At 41.8% G+C, this 19,713-nt stretch overlaps 1 protein-coding gene across 1 annotated transcript in view; it reads right to left on the minus strand.

The window, feature by feature from the left end:
* Window positions 1–304: 304 nt before the first annotated feature.
* Window positions 305–19,713, minus strand: part of LOC146430868 (uncharacterized) — a 537,765-nt gene continuing 518,356 nt past the window's right edge. The window contains exon 10 of the transcript XR_014855166.1: window positions 305–440. The gene's annotated coding sequence lies outside the window, so the exon portion shown is untranslated. The remainder of the gene's footprint in view (window positions 441–19,713) is intronic.

The following is a 19,713-nucleotide window of genomic DNA, read 5'->3' on the forward strand; positions in this document are numbered from 1 at the left end:
TTTCAGAATATATAAAATCTACACAGACAGAAATTATGGAAGTGACACAGAGAGAGAACATCTGCAGCATGGAGAATGAGGAGAAAGTTGCCTTGTATTTTGCTAGTCAGAAGCCATTGGCATTGGCACAGTGGGTTTTGTTTTAGCCCTAAATTATTTGAATTTTTTTTTTTTTATTTCAAGAACAGCAAATCAATATAAAACAAGACCATGCCTATAAATGGAACCGAAAGAAATTTATCACCTTCTACTCAATCAGGAAAAGAAACAAGCAGTCTGCCAATTTTTTTTATCCTTACTATTTTCAGTCCTAGAGATTTTTTCAGCAATATCAACGTCATCAAGCAATGTATGACGTCAGCTGGTGGCTGCTTATTCCTCAGTGCAGGCAGATGATATATCTCATCTTTCCTTGCCTGAACTCCATTCCATCTCTCCCTCTGCAATATCAGAAACAGGAAAAGTACAAAAAGTTATTGCAGTAAAAGTTAATACAGGGAAAAAGTTCATTCACTTTAACTGAGAGAGTGGGGTCCCTGATGAGTAATCACAAGTCAGCAAATTCTGGGATGACTTCCAAAGGCACAAATAGGTGCTAGGGCTCATAACCATGGAAAGCCAAAGGTAGTCAATAGCTTGATTGCACCACTCCTTAAATAGTGACAGTCCCTCTGAGCTGAGTTACTGCTCAGGATGGAGAGCCTGGGAGCCATTTTCACTCTCCAGTATTTCCAACATCACCTCTTCTGTCAAATATAGGAATACTGGACAGCACATCAGCCTCATGGGTACCCCATATCTGCTCCTGATCATGGCAGGCTCCTCAGGAATGTGGGATACAGACACACAGAGACACTGAAACCACCAGTCTGTGCACTGAGGATATGCAGGGATTGCAGGGATACCTTCGCTGCTATTTGCTTGCACACCTTAGTCATGGCATGCCTGATGCAGGGGCATCATTTGGTACCTTTTGTCCTTGGTGCAGAGCTTTTTCCTAAAATCTCCGATTTTAACTGTTTGAAAACAGGATTTTAAAATGAAGGATGGCACAACCAAACAAAAACCACCATGAAAAAAATAACAAAAATCCCCCTCTCCCTGCCAAATCAGCCTTGTCTGGCTAACAGTGAGGTCATTCTTTGTTTTGGTTCAGACAATTTCTTTTCCAAAAGCTATACTTTGCACAGAGACACTTCATTCACATATGCAATTAAATATTGCTTTCCTGAACAGAAGTGGCCACACAGAGCATGCTGTCAACACATCCCTGCAAGATTTCTCCAAGAGTTCAGCAGAATAATTAGCTTTGGTACCGTTGCACAGTAGTTTTTATCTATCAGAGTTTTATCTTGCCTTCTCTCAGTGGTGAGTCTGAGAGAAATTCTGAACGTTTGCCTCATGGGTCTAATCATCTTATTGATGCTCAAAGCGTTTAAATGTGATCTGCAGCCCCTTCACTCTTTGACATTCCAGTTCTTAAAAAAAGTCAGATATTTTGGCAGGTGCTTAGCTCAGACTTGTTCTTTAGGCTATAAGGCTTTTGCCTGTCTAATTAGCTGTGGCAAAAAGCTGAGAATGTTGACAATCTGGGGATGTGAGGTAATAAAAAATAGATTATTTACCAGCAGCAAATTAAGCCCTCTAAGAACCAGTGCGATGAGTTGTGCCCCTCTGACAATTCCCTTCAGCAGATAGATACCACTGTCTCCATCTGTCTATCTTGTGCTCAGCGTACCTGACGGCGTGTTTCTAATCTATTTTCCCATGCACAGGAATTGATCCACCAAAGCCTTCCGAGACCAAAGAAAGTAACCTTTCTGGTGACAGCAAGCAAAATCTGTCTGCTTCCAAAGATGATTTCTCCCAGTTTCCTTTGGGGCAGTGCAAATAATTGGCCAGAGTTGCCAAACGCTGTTCAGTGCTGGAGGAGCAGGGTGGTTGTATTTCTGGGTTGGACTGGCAGACAAGAGCACGGAGGAACAGGCAAGTGTGGATGATGGGTGAGGTGTGGATCTCCAGAAGCAAGGAGAGGCATCACTCAATGTCTGCCTGCTGTGCTCCATGGCAGTGCCTGCCTGGCTCTGGCTGGGAGGGAGCCAGTGGGACAAACTACAGACCGACTTGGGGACAGAAAAATCCCTGTCACAAAAGTTAGCAATGGAGGTGACGTGACTTTTTGCCTGAGCACATGATCAGCAAGGCAGAAGCACATGCAGGTGCTACACAACATTTTTCCCCTTTTTAAAACCAGTCTCAGAAGAAGGCTAATAGAGACAATGGCTCATCAGAGTAGCTATTTTTATTTCAGCCAGTCTGCCCTGGCTTTACTCCTCTTTTAGACCACACTAATTTTCAAATTCCCCTCTCAAAATGTATTTGAAGGAATGAGGTTCTGGAATGCTTTTTGGTTTGCTCAAACCAGGTTGTATGGATGTGGGAGGATGGTACATGCAGCATATACTATCCTCTCATCCATATTTCTTCAGAAATGGATTAACCACACCTTCCTGTATGTTTTCCCCACTGCCTTGTTAGCACAAGGCATTAGACAACCCTTCAGGTCCTGTAAGCCAGTGCAATTGTCTGATGTCAAAAGAATGGCAGTAAAACTTCTCTAGGTTACAATACTGACGCCAGAAAACGCTGAATCCATCTTGGATCCAATGCCTGGTCATGGATTTCAGGTTACACACTGCAAGGAGTCCCAGAAGTCCAATTCTTTGTCAATGAGCTGTTATTGCAAGAATATTATTCTGCTTCTTAGGGAATTTGTTAATCAATATGGGTAGAGTACGTGATGTTGTAAAACTCATACACTTCATTTCTGCAGGAAGCAGAGGTGACAGCAGAGCTTCCCTTTGGAATGGTCACACCAAGGTAAATACAGCACTTCAGGAAAGGATAGATGCAGATGGGTATTTTGCCTTTTGAGCAAAGACTGCAGGTTGTGTAGCATTTTCAGCTGTACCAACTCCCTCATGTTTTGGCTTGTCTCATCATCCGCAGAAGCTAAATACGATGTCAAGGTTTATTGAGAAGATCACAAAGCAGTTTGCATTTTCTAACAGCTGGGGACGTCTGAACGAGTTCAACAAACTGACACAGACAAGTTAAAACCCCGTTCACACAGCTATGCTAAATTCCAACAGAATTTTCTCCAAGCTTTGGTCTGAAAGTTATTCAGCTAAATCCTTACAGAGATGGACAAGAAAGCAAAGTGCAGATTCTCCCATCCAGGTAAAAGGCTGGAAGGATCAGGAATCTCATGAGTGTGACTATTGCCAAGAGGCTGTCAGTTCAATTTCAGAGATCAAAGATGATACAGAAGCATTCTGCAACTGTGTTTTTTAAGCAGTGTGCAAAGAACAGGTAGGTATAATTTACCTTAACGGATTTCAGAAAAGGATTGACCATTTTGGTGGAACAGAACATCTATAATAACAAATATGACCACCTATAAAAAGCCCACAAATGGACTGTGGGCACAAACCCCACAAAAATTAATGCAAGGTTTATGTTGGCTTCTGTAAGCTTGGGCTGGGTGCTAATGGGTATCAGTAAGATGAAGCTTTCTCTGTAGATGTTATCCATAATTTCCTGCTAGTAAAGGTTGTTACACCTCAAATAATTTTGTCCTTTATAGCAAAGGACCCGATGACAGGCAAATTTTAATCTGTTGAGCTTTGAGCAGATAACCCCCATATTCTATTTAATAATATATGGTATTTTGTTAGATGTTTACTGAAAGAAATTTCACTGAATCCACTGTCTCCCTGGTGATCACAGTTGGTGGTAACCATTAAAAGCACAGACAACATGTGAGCATACAAATTCCTGTTTGATTTTCAGCTTTTTGTTCCTGAAAATACTAGAAAAGACTGAAAAAACTAACTTCCCAATATTACAATTAATTTGAAAGGAACTTAAGGATCTGTGTTTTGTAAGGCTTTTAAAACAGCTACTGACAATGAACTTGGCAGATTTTTAGAGAGCTTCAACATAGTGAAAGAAAAAAAAGTAAATTAAAAGAAGCCTGTGCAGTTTAGAAAGAGAAAGAAAGTGTATTCCATTATATCTCTTTCTCCTTCCAATATCCAACACCACGTTACACTGCACTGCAGAAGCCGAATACTGAAGCAAATTACCTGTCAAGGGGATTTTATCAATAAATAATTGAATTCAGCTCTCAAGGAGGGCCAAGGCTGGTACATTTTCCCCTATAACTGCCACAGTGCCTTGTTCTGTGCACTGCCAGTGCTACTGCAGCACCAAACCTCCACCAGGGAGGCAAAGCCTTGGCTAGGGAACAAATTTGGAATTAAGGGAAAAAACAAATAGAAGAGAGAGGAATGAAGTTGTATTTTTATCGTGACTTTTTGAAGTTATGTCTGTGCATGCTCAGCTGTTCCTGACACCTTCTGAGCCCACAGAGTGATCTGATCCACACTCGAGAGGGACAGGGCTATCAAATCAAGTCCTCTCAATCTCCAGCACAGGAAACTTCACTGAGGAAAAAGATCTTACTGAGGGGAAAACTATAGCCTGACACACCATTTATTAGCCACGAAGAGTTCACACACAAGGGGAAGGCAGGGAAGGTGGGCAGGAATGAGAGAGTGCAATAAAAGCTTGGGAAGGAGCCTGCATGGCCCTGGACACCAGGGAATCCAACCAATGAGATATAAATCTATTGAAAAGCAGGCTTCATCAGCTGCGCTGCTCATGGAGCTGCATGTTTACAATTTGGGAGGAAATGGTGTGAAACTGAAACATCAAAGCAAAAAAATGGTGCTTTAATGCGGGGTTTATAATGGGTTCAGAAAAAAATATAGCTTCTTAAAGGTCCTGGATCCAATTACAGCCACCATGCCCTCAGTGCAGTAGGTATTCACTGATCAGGATGCACAGAGCCACCACACTGGAGGGTGCTTTGGTTTAAATTGCAGCAGGGTGGTGAAGTTTTACCTGTGGAGAAGAACTCCTGCAGGGAGGACACTGCCTGGGCTGGATGGGAAGGTGCAGCACAGATGGTTCTGAGAAACTCAGAGCAGTGCCTGGAAAGCCACAGGCTGGGCTGGGCTCCTGTCAAGTGGGAATAACTTCATCATCAGGGCTCTTATTTAATTTAGGCCAATTTTAAATAGTTTTGCCTGACTCAGATGAGCTGCCTCATCATTTCACCCTGTGCATTTCATCCCAGCTGCTTTACAAGAAGCAGAGAGTAAAACAGTAGCTCCTGAAGAGATATTTGTGACTCAACAGGATCTAAAATGTTGTGTCTATAAAAACCTTGTGCTGTCCCTTCAGCAGAACAGCACCTGCCCAGACAAACCACCAGGTTCCAGATTACAGTGGGAATTCTTCATATATCAAAAAGTGAAACACACTGGGGGATGTTTTGAAATGTGGTGCTCTGGAAGAGCTATTCATTCCTGCTGCTGATGGGCTATGTAGCCCATCACTACTCATTTTTGAAATGGTTTTCTTTTTTTTTTTTTTTTAACTTTTGTAATTCCCTGGTAGCTGTATTAGCTGCTGTTGGCCATTTTTCCATTTGGCATGAACAGTTTTGACAGAACCTTTCCAGCTAGTGTGAGCATTTGTGTACAGGATCCACACACACAATAATTACACTCACATTCTTATTTTTTGGTGGTGTTTTCCTGTCCCTTTGCCAGGGTGGGCTGTACCTTCAGTAGGTGTGACACTTCTGATATGTGCCCTGAGGAAATAAAGACATCCTCTGAGCCTAAAGGAAGACAAAATCCTCCAGACTAAGTTTTCAGCTAGTTTCAGATATCCACTGCAGCAGAATGTATTAATTTTTAAAGTGATTGATTTTAATATATATAACACATCTTAAAAGAAGTTGGATGCTTACATAATTACCATTAAAATTTATATAGATTTGAAATGCTAATGGTTACATGACCAGCCAAAATCAGAAAGAAAGAAAAAAAAAATCTAAACTAATTTAGGTTGTGTCAGGTCTGAAACTCTATAGCAAAATTTCTAGCAAATGCAAAATATTTTCTTTTGTGTGCAGGTTTTTTGAAAATGGTTTCTGTAGAGTCTCTTTTAGCTCTTAATATGTGCCAGTGTCATAAAGATAACCTCTGAGCCAAACAGAGGTTTTGATGTCATGTAGCAAGACTACTCTGACCTCAGAAAATCTGAATTTCCAATGGCATAGAGCAGACCACGAGTCATTTCTTACAAATCAAACATTTGCAGTGAATTCCCCATCCAGCCATCGGTTCTGGTGCAGAGGACAGCTCCTCATAATGTATTTGTTTCCAGGAGTTTGTACTGTGCAGGCAGAGCAGAAAGCAAGGATCCTGTGCAAAAACAATGCCTCATCTCTTGCCTGGGACCACAAGAGAGAGGAGGAAGCACCACTGCTGTGACAGGCTCAGAAGAAGTGACACCCTTTGGCTCCCCAGGCTGGCAGAGGCTCATAGCCCATCTCTCTGGCACGTTTGGGTTGTTCTGAGTGCTGCCCTGCCATGGGCTCTGCCTGCAGCCTCCTGGGGAGCTGGAGCTGCCAGGTGGGAGCTGTTAGCCAGGTGGGATCACACCTTCCCTGCCCTGCAGGGCTCAGCTGCCTTGGCACATACCACACACTGCAAGGAGCCCCTGTGGCACAGTGGGGCAGGAATAAAATCCATTTCAGGCAGGAAAAGGATGAAGAAATAGGCAGAACAGCTAATAATAACAGTAACTAAATTAGGCAGTGGAGAGGTGTGGCTAGCAAAGGTCTTTCCCATGAGAACTTTCTCCTGTGTTTTATAAACAAAGATAAAGTTTGGATGTTATGAAAACAGTGTCTCGAGATTTGGACAGTTCAGGCCTGGCCAATCAGGCCTAGGGGGAGGTTTCGAATTGACCAATCTGGGTGACCTCTGAAAAGTCTATATAGGTTGGATTCAAAATAATAAAGCTCTCTTTTCTATGCCACGCTGAGAATCCTGTTCTTCTTCTCTGCTAGCGGCTCAACAGCGACAGAGAGGAAGATTTCACCTTAAACACTGGGAAGATTTTTCACTTTCCCACATCTTTGGATGCAGGAGAACACCTGAAGTCAGTGTCACATGGGGCATGGGGGATTTTAATGCACTCTGGAGCAGCACTGCTCAGCCAGAGAGATGCTGCAGACAGCAAATACAATGCACAGCATCCCCATTCTCCCACTCTTTTCCCTCTGTGCCCTTTTGGGAAACATTAAGTAGCAGCACAAAGAATTTCTATGTGACTGAAGCGAAGCACTGGTGAAAGAACAACTACAAAAAACACCAAGACATAGTGATGAAAAGGATTTTGAAAGAAAGATCCTTAATTTGAATGGAAAATGTCTCTAAATCCTTTAAGCTGCTTTGAAAATCTCAGCCTCCATGATATGGTTTAAATCTAACACAACAGTGCTAGTCTGAAATTAGACAGAACATAACTGTACCTAAAAGGAAGAGGGATAGAAAAAGCCAAATTTCCCCAGAAGTTTGCTCATTTGTGCTTTTGTATTGCTAAAGCCTTGATTTATTTAGAGGGCAAATGAAAAACCTGAGCCATGCTTTCAGCGTGGGAAGCACTTTGGAGCAGCAGCATCAGGCCACAGGCAGTTCCCAGATAAGCACCACAACCAAGGGGCTGTTCTTGGGGAGCAGAGCTCATAGCAGAGCTTTCAGCTGGGCTCAGAGGAGTGGTTGAGATAGTTTGAAGCACCTGCAACTACATAGGAGGCTCTGGATTTGGAAAGAAACTTTATTGTCAGAAGATTATGTCACTACCTAAAACAATTTAAAACAAACTAAGTACTGCAGCAGGGATTGAAATGCTAAAAAAGAAATCATGTGGCTTTATTTCTACAGATGACTGCTGCACTGGCACTGAGAGGTACAGTGCTCTCACATCACACACTGGAATGGAGATATAGATATATCTACCTATAGCTCTTTGCATTTTAGACTCTGCTTATTTATGTAGCTAACCCTTCTGCCAAGAAAACTTCATTTTAAAATTCGCTATTGTTTAAAAAAGGGGGTAAAAAAAGTAAGGCGGCCAAGTGTTACACAGAGGGTGAGGATGAAGATGTATTTAAAATAATATGGAGTGTGAAATAACCAGGGTGGTAAGTATTAAAGCTCCTTAGAGAGGATAGAGAACAGTACAAAGAGAAATTTAAGCTTCACTTGTGTTGGAGGATTTATTAGTTCTTGAAAAGGAAGATTTCAAAGAAACTAGTAATGAATGAGGGAGTAATTACATACTGAGTTTGCAGAGAATAAACTAATTATAAAAATATGGTATGTTGTAGGCCATCTGCCCCCCAAAAAAGAACTGAATTGTCAAATTACTGAGCCAGAGATGACACATTATAATTATACTGTTACTATGCAGGATTTAATACAAAAATCTAACAACATTTTCCAATAACAACCATTTCTCTTTCTTGTTTGAAAATGAGAGTCATTATAGGCTACCATGAGATTTGATGCAGCTTGTCAGCATCCCAATGTGTTGGGATAACTGCATTGCCCATCTTTTAGGAATGAGAAAACCTAGTGCCAAACCTATGGAGAAAACCCAAACGTGCCAGAGGCAGCTCAGGAAATGAGGGAGCTTCACCCCTTTTTGCAGCACAAAGGAGTCACTTGATAATCTCAGCCAAAAGGTTTAATTCTATGAATAGGTGCATAGAAATTTAACAGAATGCATTGAGCTGCCTGAGTGTCCCAGATTTTTGCCTTGCCTTTGGACTTTATTTTATCAATTAAAGAGACTGTTTCCCTTCAATCTCTCTGTAAGAGTCCCCCTTTAATGCTCCAGTTTAAAACCTAGTTTTGGTACAAATAAAATAAACTCCACCATTCTGGCTGTCTTAGGACCTTCCTGGCAGTAAAAATGCTTGGAATCTTGAGTCCACTTTCAGCCAGCAGGAGAAATCAGTGGTGGAGTTTCAGAGGTAGGAATCAAATGGTTCAAAACAGTGAAGGCTTCACTTTACATTGAACTAGGTTTGGGTGTTACTCTTTTTACCATTCGTGGTTCTTTATGAAGCTCTGCACAGTAATTTCCAGTGCCTAAGATCATCTTTCACGTAATTTAATTCTGCTGTACTCAATGGCTCTTTGGGATTTTAGTCTCAGGAGACTTTCAGTTCCTAATGGTGACTTTTGTCTTCCCTGAAAAACACAGAGAGGATATTCAAATAATCAGCAGTTATTGCTAATGTGAAAAGAGGAGGCAGAAAGAAAAGTTAGAGAAAACCAAAATGCAAGTGCCCATGCTGTGAGTATCTTAAATACAATTGAGATTTTACTTTAAAGCTCTGCACAGCCATGAGCCTTTCACCTTCTCAGAGCAGATTTTCCTGAGTCACTCCCATTTTCCCAGATTAGCAAATCTCTTTGTTTCAGGTGAGCAAGGAACACTATCAAAGACAGCAAGACCCTCGTGCTCTTAGAGCACAGCTGCTCATGGGCCTTCTTGGCTCCAAACACTTCAAAAAAGGCATCTAAATTCTGAACCATGAAGAAAATAAAAAGCAGACAGATTTTCCTCATCTAGTATTGGTGTTTGAGAGTCCAGGTCCACAAATTTATTTGGTGCCAAATACCCCTGAGAGAATATTTCCATTGGTTTATTGGGCTTTAGGAAAGAGCCAACTATTGGCAAGAGCAAGGAGGAATGAGAGGTGAAGATGTTTTTAAACAATGTGGTTCTAACCCTAAACTACCTCCTACTACACCTAAGCAGGAATGTGCTTCATCTTGCCTCTTGCTCACCAGTGACTAAAAATGCTCATTTCTATTTTTATGGTGCATCTGTAATAACCATCAAAATGACTTACAAAAGAAAAAAACCACAAATATTGGAAAGAGCTCTAGGTGATATTCTCAATTCCTGATATACTAAAGTACAAGGAAAAAAGTCTCAATTCATGCATAAGGTCTTAATATATTAAGAAACCACCTCCAAACACAAAACAAGCCCAACAAAAACCAGAAGTGAAAGAGGGTTCAAAAGGCAGAACATTCAAACCTTTTGAATTTTTGTCCCAGTGCCCCCAAGGCCTGAGAGATCCCTGCATGACTGTGGGTTCCTCTTTGCCCAGAAGAGTGGAGATGAAGATTCATTTCTCCAGCAGCCTCACGAGTGCCCAGGGGCAGCAGAGGGTCTGGGCTCAGCCCCACACAGCTGACCCTCAGCCACTGCTGCCACCTTGTCATGCACTGTTTCTGTCATCTTGGAGACATCCAGCTTTGGAGCTGAGTTTGCATCAATGCATACGCTTAGTGCTTGTTAACATTAAAAGAGGTTCAGCATGTGATTAAAGTTTGCAGTTTAATAAGTAATTACAGTGTTCCTGCCGTCCATCCTGCTGCACTTTTCTGCCTACAGCACTGACTTGAATACAAAACCAGCGAGTCTATTCCCGCTGATGTCTTCGCTGTGTGCTCTGCTCTTATTTGCACTCCCCCCAAATTAAACATTTAAGAGGCAGTTAATAAAACTAACAGTTAGACGAGACACATTAAATAGAATTTCTGAGGAATGTATTAAAATTTAGCATTAGGATAATTATAAACCAAGTTACATTTTCTTCCACTTATTTGGGCTCCAAAGAATTTTTTACAATACTTTAGTATTTAGCTAAATCTGAAATAATTGCTGTATTTCCAGTGCAATGAATTAAACCAGCATATTTCTGGTCACATATTCACATGAAGATGTGAAGCTGCCACTGTCCTCCAAGAGAGAAAATTCCCCAGAAGTTTAAGGCATTCAGGCTGGCTTTGCTCATCCAGGTAGGCATGTAAACTACATCTGAACAGATAAAAGTAAATAAATAAATATAATGATGATGATGATGATTTATGCTGCATATCCAACTTGTTAAATTAAATTTGTACACTAGTTTTAACTCACCACTAATAAATATATGTGTAGCCCTGTACACGCCAGTGCTCTAAGAGGCATTCTGTTCAGATCTCACTGTGGTTCCTGAGCTGTGCCATCCTTTTTAGATGCACACAGACAATAATTAATTTTAAAACCGCTTCAAACTGTTCTGCGAACAGTATTTTTTTCACCACCAGGTGAACAGACTTTTAACATTAGTATCCAATAGCACAGCTACCTGCATGTTTTTGGAGCTGCTGTCAAGCCTAAATGACCACTACTGAGGGAAAATTCTTGCTGTGGTGCACATCTTGCCCCCAGCACGTTCTGCACCAAGCACGTGCCACGGCTGCAGCTCTGCACATGCCAGGAGCAAACCAATGTCACCAGCTGAACACAGCCCTCCCTGAGATTAATTGAAAAACAAACAACCAACCAGAAAAACCCTGAAGAGAGATTTTCCCCATCTCAGTATATTAGAAGAGGGATTACTCCTGACAGCAACTTGAGAGAAGAAGAAATAAAGGACAGTGAAGGGGGAAGTAGTTTGCAGCATTCAATCAGTATGCAGCATCAGACTCTTAATTTGCAAAAGCTCTGCTGTAGAGACATTCCAGCATCGCTGATGGCCACTTTGCTTCCAATGACTGTAGCTACTGCAGATGAAGCCTAACGACTTCTGTAGCTGTGGAAAGATTTCCCCAAGTGAAAGTACTTGTTAAAACTTTGTTTCCCCACTCGTAGGTCGGTCAGAGAGAGCACACACAAAGGGAAATCCATTCCTGGGATTTTTTGTCTGGCCATGTCCTCTTGGTCAGTGCAGAGCATCTGTTTGGTTTGCTTCAATTAGCTTTACCTCTCTTGGTGTGTGCAGGAAAGGCACAATAACTTCAATTGTGTCATTAGCTCCATCTCAGAGCTGCTCCCTGTGAAAAACCTGTGAGGTACCATGACTCAGGCACAACCCTTTTCCTCATTACTCCAGCCCCAGTAGCAGGAGTGCAATACTGTCTCCCACTGATCTGTATTAGCTGAAGCTTGGTGGGGAAGGAGGTTTGTATGGGATCAAAGCTCCAGCCTCCGCTTGTCCACCTGCTCCTGGTCAAAAAGGGAGGTCACCTGGCTGTACTTTTAAAATAAACTCAGTTTCTAGTTAGCCTGTGGTAGCCCAGGGAATATTTTAATTTCCTTTCACAGAAACAGAGTAGATACTGCTGACCTCCAGGAAAAAAACCCAAACCCAATACAACTATATTAACACAGTTTAAAGTAATCTTCTGAATTTCCAGTAAGGCAATATAAAGTCAGGTTAAAAGTCTCCCAACTAGCTTACTCAATACAGACTCAATTACAGAACTACTAAAAATGACCAAGTCCTGAAAGCTTCTCTGTTGTAAAAGAGGAGCTGAAAGCAGGCAGTGAATGCCACCCACTGCAGACTGACAGGGGGTAGCAGTACAGAGTTAATAAAAACCAGACACAATATACACCCAGCCCCGTGCTCTGCACCTTCCCTACACATAGTGAATGCACTGTGGCTTGAGCTGAACCCCAGGTCACCAGGTTTCTCTCTGCTGTTCTGCCCCAATGGGCTTAACAAGTATTTTCTTTGTTGTTAATGCCAAGCAACTGCTACCAGTATCACTTCAACCTTGAAATGTCTGCTTAAAATGCTGCTCTTCCTCCAAGTAAAATCATTTTGATCAGATTCTGTCCTCTGCGCTTCTCATCTCTCCCCTAAACTGAAATGTGAAACATTTAAAACAATAAAAATCACTGTACTGGAAAGCTGCACTGTTTATTTTTCGCACACTGCATGCAAGTGTACAGCAGACCTTTAAGAGTTCTAAATTCATTCTGACCTTCTTCATCGGTTATTTACTTTGAGCCTTGAGGAAATGCTTAGCTTAAATGGCCTTTTTCCCTTTCAGAAATCTAATCTTCCAGAAAAATTCCACTGGACAGCAGGTTTTGTAATGGAATTACTCTAGTTAATTCCTATCACAGCAGTTCCTTAATGAAAGGCTGGAAGAAAGTCAACAGGTACTGTATTCTGTAAAAAGTGCTGTAAATATGAGTGTCATAGTTCAGAGAGGTGTGTCATCTCCCCATCAAGATAATTAATGGCCTCTCGAGTCAGACAATTAAAGGTTGCAATAATAATCTATAAGATATCTCCCTTTGTTTCCCAATTAAAACTTTTCAGACTAATTAAAACCATGCTTGTGTCATGCAGAGTGGTGGTTTCCAACCGGGGCAATAAAATAATGGGTCTCAGCCAGAGAAGATAAACGCCTGAAAAAAAATTACCCATTTAAGCACCATCTTATGTCAACATTGATCTATGAAGTTTTGCTTCACATAGTGGAGGAAACCATCTTCTCTTTAAGGTAACCTGCAGTCATTTTCATAAAAGCTGAGAGCCTCGACTTTTATTAGTTCTCTTCAGGGAAACCTTTATCCATTAAAGTCCTGTAACCAGGAGCCAAGTGCTTGGGCTCCACAGAACAAATGAGCCCAATGTAATGTCAATTAGAGAAAAAAAGGGGGAAAGATTAATTAAAACTCTTCAGAAATCTCTTCAATATCATTGTCTGACATGCTTGCTATCAGCAGAGCATGTCTTCCATCTGGCAGCTTTAACAATATAACACTTTGAGGCTGTTCTTAAGGTAATTATGTCAAATATACTCAACGTGATAGGAAGCAATTGGTATTAGTTTCAGATTAATCTCTGCACATTCTGGCGTTCCAGTTCTGTCTTCAAAGGCTGAATTTGCTTTCACTGTGCTGCTGGTCAAGAGGGCTTTCCCCTTTCTGGATGGGTTTTTGTTCTGGTAGCTGGGATTACATGGGAATTCCGTGTTACAGCACTGCTGGAGCTCTCCCAGAGGAATCAATGGGGCAGGACACAGTACTGTGACCTGCTCTCTGAGATGAGGCAAAACCAGACAGACCCCATTATCTACACCCTCAAAGACCTCCTGCAGCCTTTTCTGGCATTAGTAGAATAATTTTTAGACTTAAACTCCTCATTGCCCGCTGCAGAGATCTGGGGATTTATCGTTCTTGTGGAACATCAGTGGAGTACAGCAAAATCACATCACTCAGCAGTTATACCCTGAATGACTTCTGTCTCCATTTCTGTCCCTGATCTCACTACTTAATTAGTGGTAGCTAATTACTGTGAATAGCCTTGCATCTTTAACTAAATGAATGTGGTTAATCCTCTCTGGTTTTCTATTAGAAAAAGGGAGGGAGTTGGTGGTATCACACAGACAAATATGCTGTGTGGGAATAGCTACCTGGCAGATTGCAGGAAATTTGTGCCCATCTTTGCAGGTTTCTTATTTTCTACAGACATGGGTCAGAGGCTTTGGGACCATGGTGATGATGAGCTGAGAGCTCGAGGGGTACAGTGAGGTAATGGGGTGGGTGGCTTCTGGGTGACACTGAGGACAAGAGCTTGTTCCCCTCTGTGTGCAATGTAAAGGATCAGAACAGTCCAACAGGAGAGGTCTGAACCCACTGGGAAAAACCTCTCCCTTCAAGTCCACAAGCAGCCATGGGAAGACTCCTGCTCTCCATACCTGATGAGGCACCCAGCAATGAGATTTTGTCATTCTGTGTGTAGATGCATCAGTCACTGCAACCAGCTCACATTTCACTGGGCAGTGGTCAACTCTGCATGATTTACACTGAAAACACTCCAGCTTTGTCTTTTCTTACACCTTATTCCCTGTCCCCTCTGCAGGTCACCCTGGCTCCTCAGCCCAGAGTGTTTGGGGCAGTCCCAGGCACAGGACTGATGAGATCAGCCTCTGCTACTCCTCTCCTTACAAAACCTCTCTGCTCACAAGTTTACTTGGCATTTATCAGGCTTCCTGAATTTTACTTCACTAAAAAGAGGATTTCCAGTATAATTGGGGATTTGCATCAATGCTGCTATGAAACAAACAAACAAACAAACAAACAAACAGAAAAGCATCAAAGCTGGACACAATTTTCCTGTGTCATTGTTTGCACAAACTCGGGTATACATTGCTGCAGCTGTCAGTTCTGTTCCTGGTTTGAAGGTAATTTCTGTAGAGTTTAACTCTGTGGTTAGAGAAAACCTGAGATCCTGAATGAGACGCTTCTCCCAGAGAAGATTTACCTTGGTCATATCCCCATCTCCAGGGAACTTCCCTAGTCCTAGTTCAATCACTGAACTGAAAGCTCAGGAGAGGTCCTGAGTATCCAAATCTTTTACTTTCTGTGCAGTTCTGATTCCTGCTTCAGCTGTAAAAAAGATCAAATTTCCTGTGTATTCAACAGACATCATTAAAAGATCTGAGGGACTAAATATGTGCACTCAGAGTTGATAAGACAGGAGCTCATATCTGAGCCCTTCAATGCTCTGGCAAAACAGAGACATCAGAAAGATGTGCACAACTAAAGTCACATGCAGCAAATCAGTCACAAAGATGGACAAGGAGGTCAAGATGCTTTCCTAAGCAGCAGTTTCATCTCCTGCCAGTGCCCATGTGGGAATCTTGGGAAAATCCTGGTTTGGGAAGGCAGAGCAGCAAGATGCCTGCACACATCACACAGACCTGCAACTCTGTGGTCAACTACAGGTTTTTTAAAGCAATGATAAGGAAAGAGGACAATCTGTTTTGAACACCAGAGCCTTCTGGGATTCAGTGCAGTAACTTTTTTATTTCCCTCCTAAAATGTTAATTCAAATGTGCAACTAAGTAAGTGCCAAAACAACTTGTAAAACTTTTAGTAACCCCACATTGACAGAAGAGTAGTATTGCAGAATGTGCTGCATTCCCTTTGATCTATGATTTATTGATGCACAGTATGAAATATTCATTAAAACAGACTGCTGTTTCCCGTTGATTTGTCATGTTTTTAATTCATATTTTAACACATTAATAAAACTGACACTATTAATTATTTTTTGAAATACCAAATATATTTGAGATGTAAAACTGGCATGGGTTATGTTTGATATTAAAATATCAGGAGGAATTAGTTCAAGCAAAATATGATCTGCAAGTGCTTGTAATGATACTCTATATTCTATCGCCCCAAACAACTCCCTAGTTCCCTCCACTACTTTGAAACAACTTTAAATTACAAATGCAAGCTGCACTTCGAAGCAGTTGTAACATTAAGCTCATGCTGCTTCTGTATTTCACACAAATACATGTGTTCATCAGTCTCTGCTATGGAGGTAACACAGAAATATATTGGAGGGGCACAGGAACCTGTTTTTCTGAAATGATTACTGATCTTGGTGTTCTGTGGTGTTTCTTTCGTAGCAACGGTTTGGTTTAACAATCCACAAGGCAGCTCTGTTCTGCTGCTCCATCTGCTGTGTAGCAATAATAGGAAGGCTTATGCATTTTTAAGGGAAATATAGTCTGTCTTATAAAAGGCAGAGTCATAATTACAGCTTCCAGCTTGGAGGAAGACATGTTGAAATGTGCCCATGAAAATTAAAGTTCGTGTACTGGTCAGAAAAATACTGCTGAGGTACCTTCATTTATGTCACCCAATTATTTGGCCCTCAGAGTTGAATCATAAAGTATTGCTCAGAATCAGAATGACCACCTTTTAGGTGTTAAGCTGGGGGCACTTGAGATTTGGCCATTTCTACTTATGATCTTGTTTTCTAGAATTGAAGGAGATTTATTAATTTGCTCATTTAAAAAAACCTAAAATTCCATGCAAATAAACTATTTTAAGTAGCACATCACATGAACACTCAAAGATCAGCTCTCATTTCTCACTTAATGTTTTCAAGAGCTTATAATTAGAGAGAAAAGCAGAAAAATATGACTGACCCAAGACCACTCAAATGCCTTAAGCAGCTTCCACTCTCCTTGTTTTTGCCAGGATATTTAAAAAAACACTTGTCCAGCACAGTTTAAGGGTTTGGAAACTTGCCTAGGAATCATTAAAAGATGTGTAAATGTGTCATTAGCATCTTTCTCACGTGGCAGAAAGGCAACAAACAAGAGAGCTTGTCTGGAGATTTGAGAAATCCCACACTTGCTACACTGGGATATGCCTTGTGTGAAGAATTCCAAAGGAATTCTGCAATCCTTTGACCTAATGCTCAAAGGGACCTTTGACTCTTAGGTACCAGCTGAGGCCTCCTTGCAAACCCTGAGTGCTGTGTGGGATGGACTGTCCTCAAGGCCTTATGCTGCTCTAGCTGTGGCAAAGAAAGGAAGAAGGGATGTCCACTCATTACACATGTACACTGTCTGCCACTCTCAAATCCATGTTTTCTACTAGCAATGTGGAAGTTCACAGTTTTCAACCTTTTTTTTTTTTTTTTTGGGTATTGATTTTGTTTTATAGCAAATCAGCATTTCATCTGACCTTTAAAATTGAAGTGTCCATGGTTCAGCAGCTCCCAAAGCCTTTGCCATCACATAATTATGGAACAGTGATTCAGGTCTGTTTAGCAGCCCACCTCAGGCAGGAAGTTCTGCAAATATATTGTAGCTGCTTCTTTATTAATTATCAGCAACTTCATCTACTGGAGTTCAAAAGACACCAGTATTCCAAATAAACTTCATGTGCTGACTGAAAATAAGAGAGAAACAGTACAGCAAAAGGCCAGAATCCTGCAAATCACTCCACAAGGGTGTGCTTATGTGATTCCTGATGTTGCATTCCCCACATTGTGGCTGCAACCTCAGGGCCAACCCAAAAAAGAGACACCATAAATGTCACTTTCAGCGTGTTAGTGATACTGGAAAGCACTCACTGATCTAGAATAAGCATCTCTTTCTCTCTTGCATTGTGGGGAAGGCTTCAAATGCAAGCAAGTTCAGACCCTATATTGGGATGGAACAGATGCTGGTGAATTATCCTGTCAATTATCGTGTTCTCTTTACTAGAACTGAATAAAAATATAACAGAAAAACCCTCAAGATGCATGTAAAGCTCGTTATTTGAAATGTCACTGCAGATGGAACACAATCCTTGTTCCAGTAAAGCTGGGTTTGCAGCTGCATGCCCACAGCTTTTGCTGAAAACCTCACATCAAAAAACTGCAGCAACAGCTGGGGGACAGAAGGGATAAGTCAGTACTAAGCCCATCCACCTCCAGAGGTGGTGTAGGTGGTTTTTGGGGCTGTTCTGTGGGCACACCCTGGTGCCATCACCACGATTCTCTGGGTGATTTGGGAAGGTCCAGCCAGGCTCTGCACAGATGGGCTGAGGACACCAGGCCAGCTGCAAAGGAGGTGATTGACTGCACCACCACAATTAAATATTGGCATTATTGTTATAGGAGCTCTCTGGGACGGAATTTTGGGCAGTTGCTGAAGTTGCCCCAGGCAGCTCCTGCTGTGTTTAGCCCAGCCTGAATGGCTAAATGTGTTAGTTAACATCCTGGGTGGAGAATGCAGCCTTGCCCTCCAGAGACTCCCCGTGGTGATTTGTGCTGCGGAAGGGATCAAGCTGTGCATCACTATTTGTACATGGTTAATAGAAATTGTTGCTATGTGGGAAGTCATTTGTATGTAGTTAAGCTATTTAAGAGATGTTTTGTCTTTAGTTAAGATATAGCAGTGGCAATGAATGAAACATACTGGAGCAGTCCCCTCGGATCCCAGGCCAGCTGAGTTTGGCATCTCACCTTGATCCAGCAGCACAGCAGTTTGGCATCTCACCTTGATTCCAGGTGATTTCTGCCCTTCTTTTCTTTTCTATATTTTCCCAGTACTTTTGTCTACCCTTTTTCCCAGCTAAAATGACCAAAGACATTCCAGAGCTCCAAGCCTTGGAGAGCACAAGACCCCTCTCCTATCTTGGTTCTTCCTGGGAACCAAGTTGGAGAACAAAATCTTCAACACATATTTTCATTTACAAGCACAACTCCCCAAGGGTGGGGAGGTGCTTGACACGGGGGAAATTGCATCACCACTTGGCCTCCTTATTAGTACTTTTTATCAATTATGCTAATTTCCTAAAACCTATAAAATTGTATTCACCAATGTGGGGATGGGCTTTTGTGGACATTCTTCCTTGACTGCCCCTGGAACTCCAATAAAGATCCACTTTTATATTACCTCCTATACGAAAACTATCTCGAGCTTCTTTTCTAGGTTGAGAAAGGCAACAACCTAAACCAGCTGAAGACTCTTCTGCAAGGACATCTACAACCAAGACTCTCACCTCCACCCAGGGAGCAACCACCCATCCTTTTTGGGAGACTGGGTTCCTTATGTGGGCATTTACCTTATGTAGAGACCCCCAAAATCACCTCCCTTTTAAAAGCCCTGTCTGGGGCTGCCTCTGAAATACCATCCAACCACAAACAGATGGCCCCTCCAGATGTGCTTCTGGAAGGACAGAGGCCCAGGGTGACAGAGATATTCTGCTTTCAGTACCCAAAAAACTATTTAGAAACCTTGTTTAGGTAACACCAATCACCTTGGCATGTGAACATCCCACAGGAGATGTGTTGAGCACTCAACTGAGTCAGGGAGGTCCAGCTGACCCTGCCAGAGTTATTGGGATATTTGCTTTGCATATGCCTCAGTTTCCCTCCCTGTGAAAGGGGGTGATCTACAACACTCAGAATTTGTGGATGATTTAAGAGCTACACATTTATCATCAGTTTTCTCATCTGGTTTTAACGACTAGCCATATCAGGTCAAAAGCAAAGCAAGTTTTCATTAATGAAACATGAATCCTTCCCTAATACAGTGGGACTGAGCAGTCTGCAGGATGATTTTGTTGTCTGATATCGTTACCCTTTATGATCTCATATTTTATGGTAGTTAATGCCATTGGAGG

This window comes from Lichenostomus cassidix, chromosome 14 (genome assembly GCF_008360975.1).
Source record: "Lichenostomus cassidix isolate B80296 chromosome 14, HeHo_3.0, whole genome shotgun sequence".
In the NCBI taxonomy this organism is placed as follows: domain Eukaryota; kingdom Metazoa; phylum Chordata; class Aves; order Passeriformes; family Meliphagidae; genus Lichenostomus; species Lichenostomus cassidix.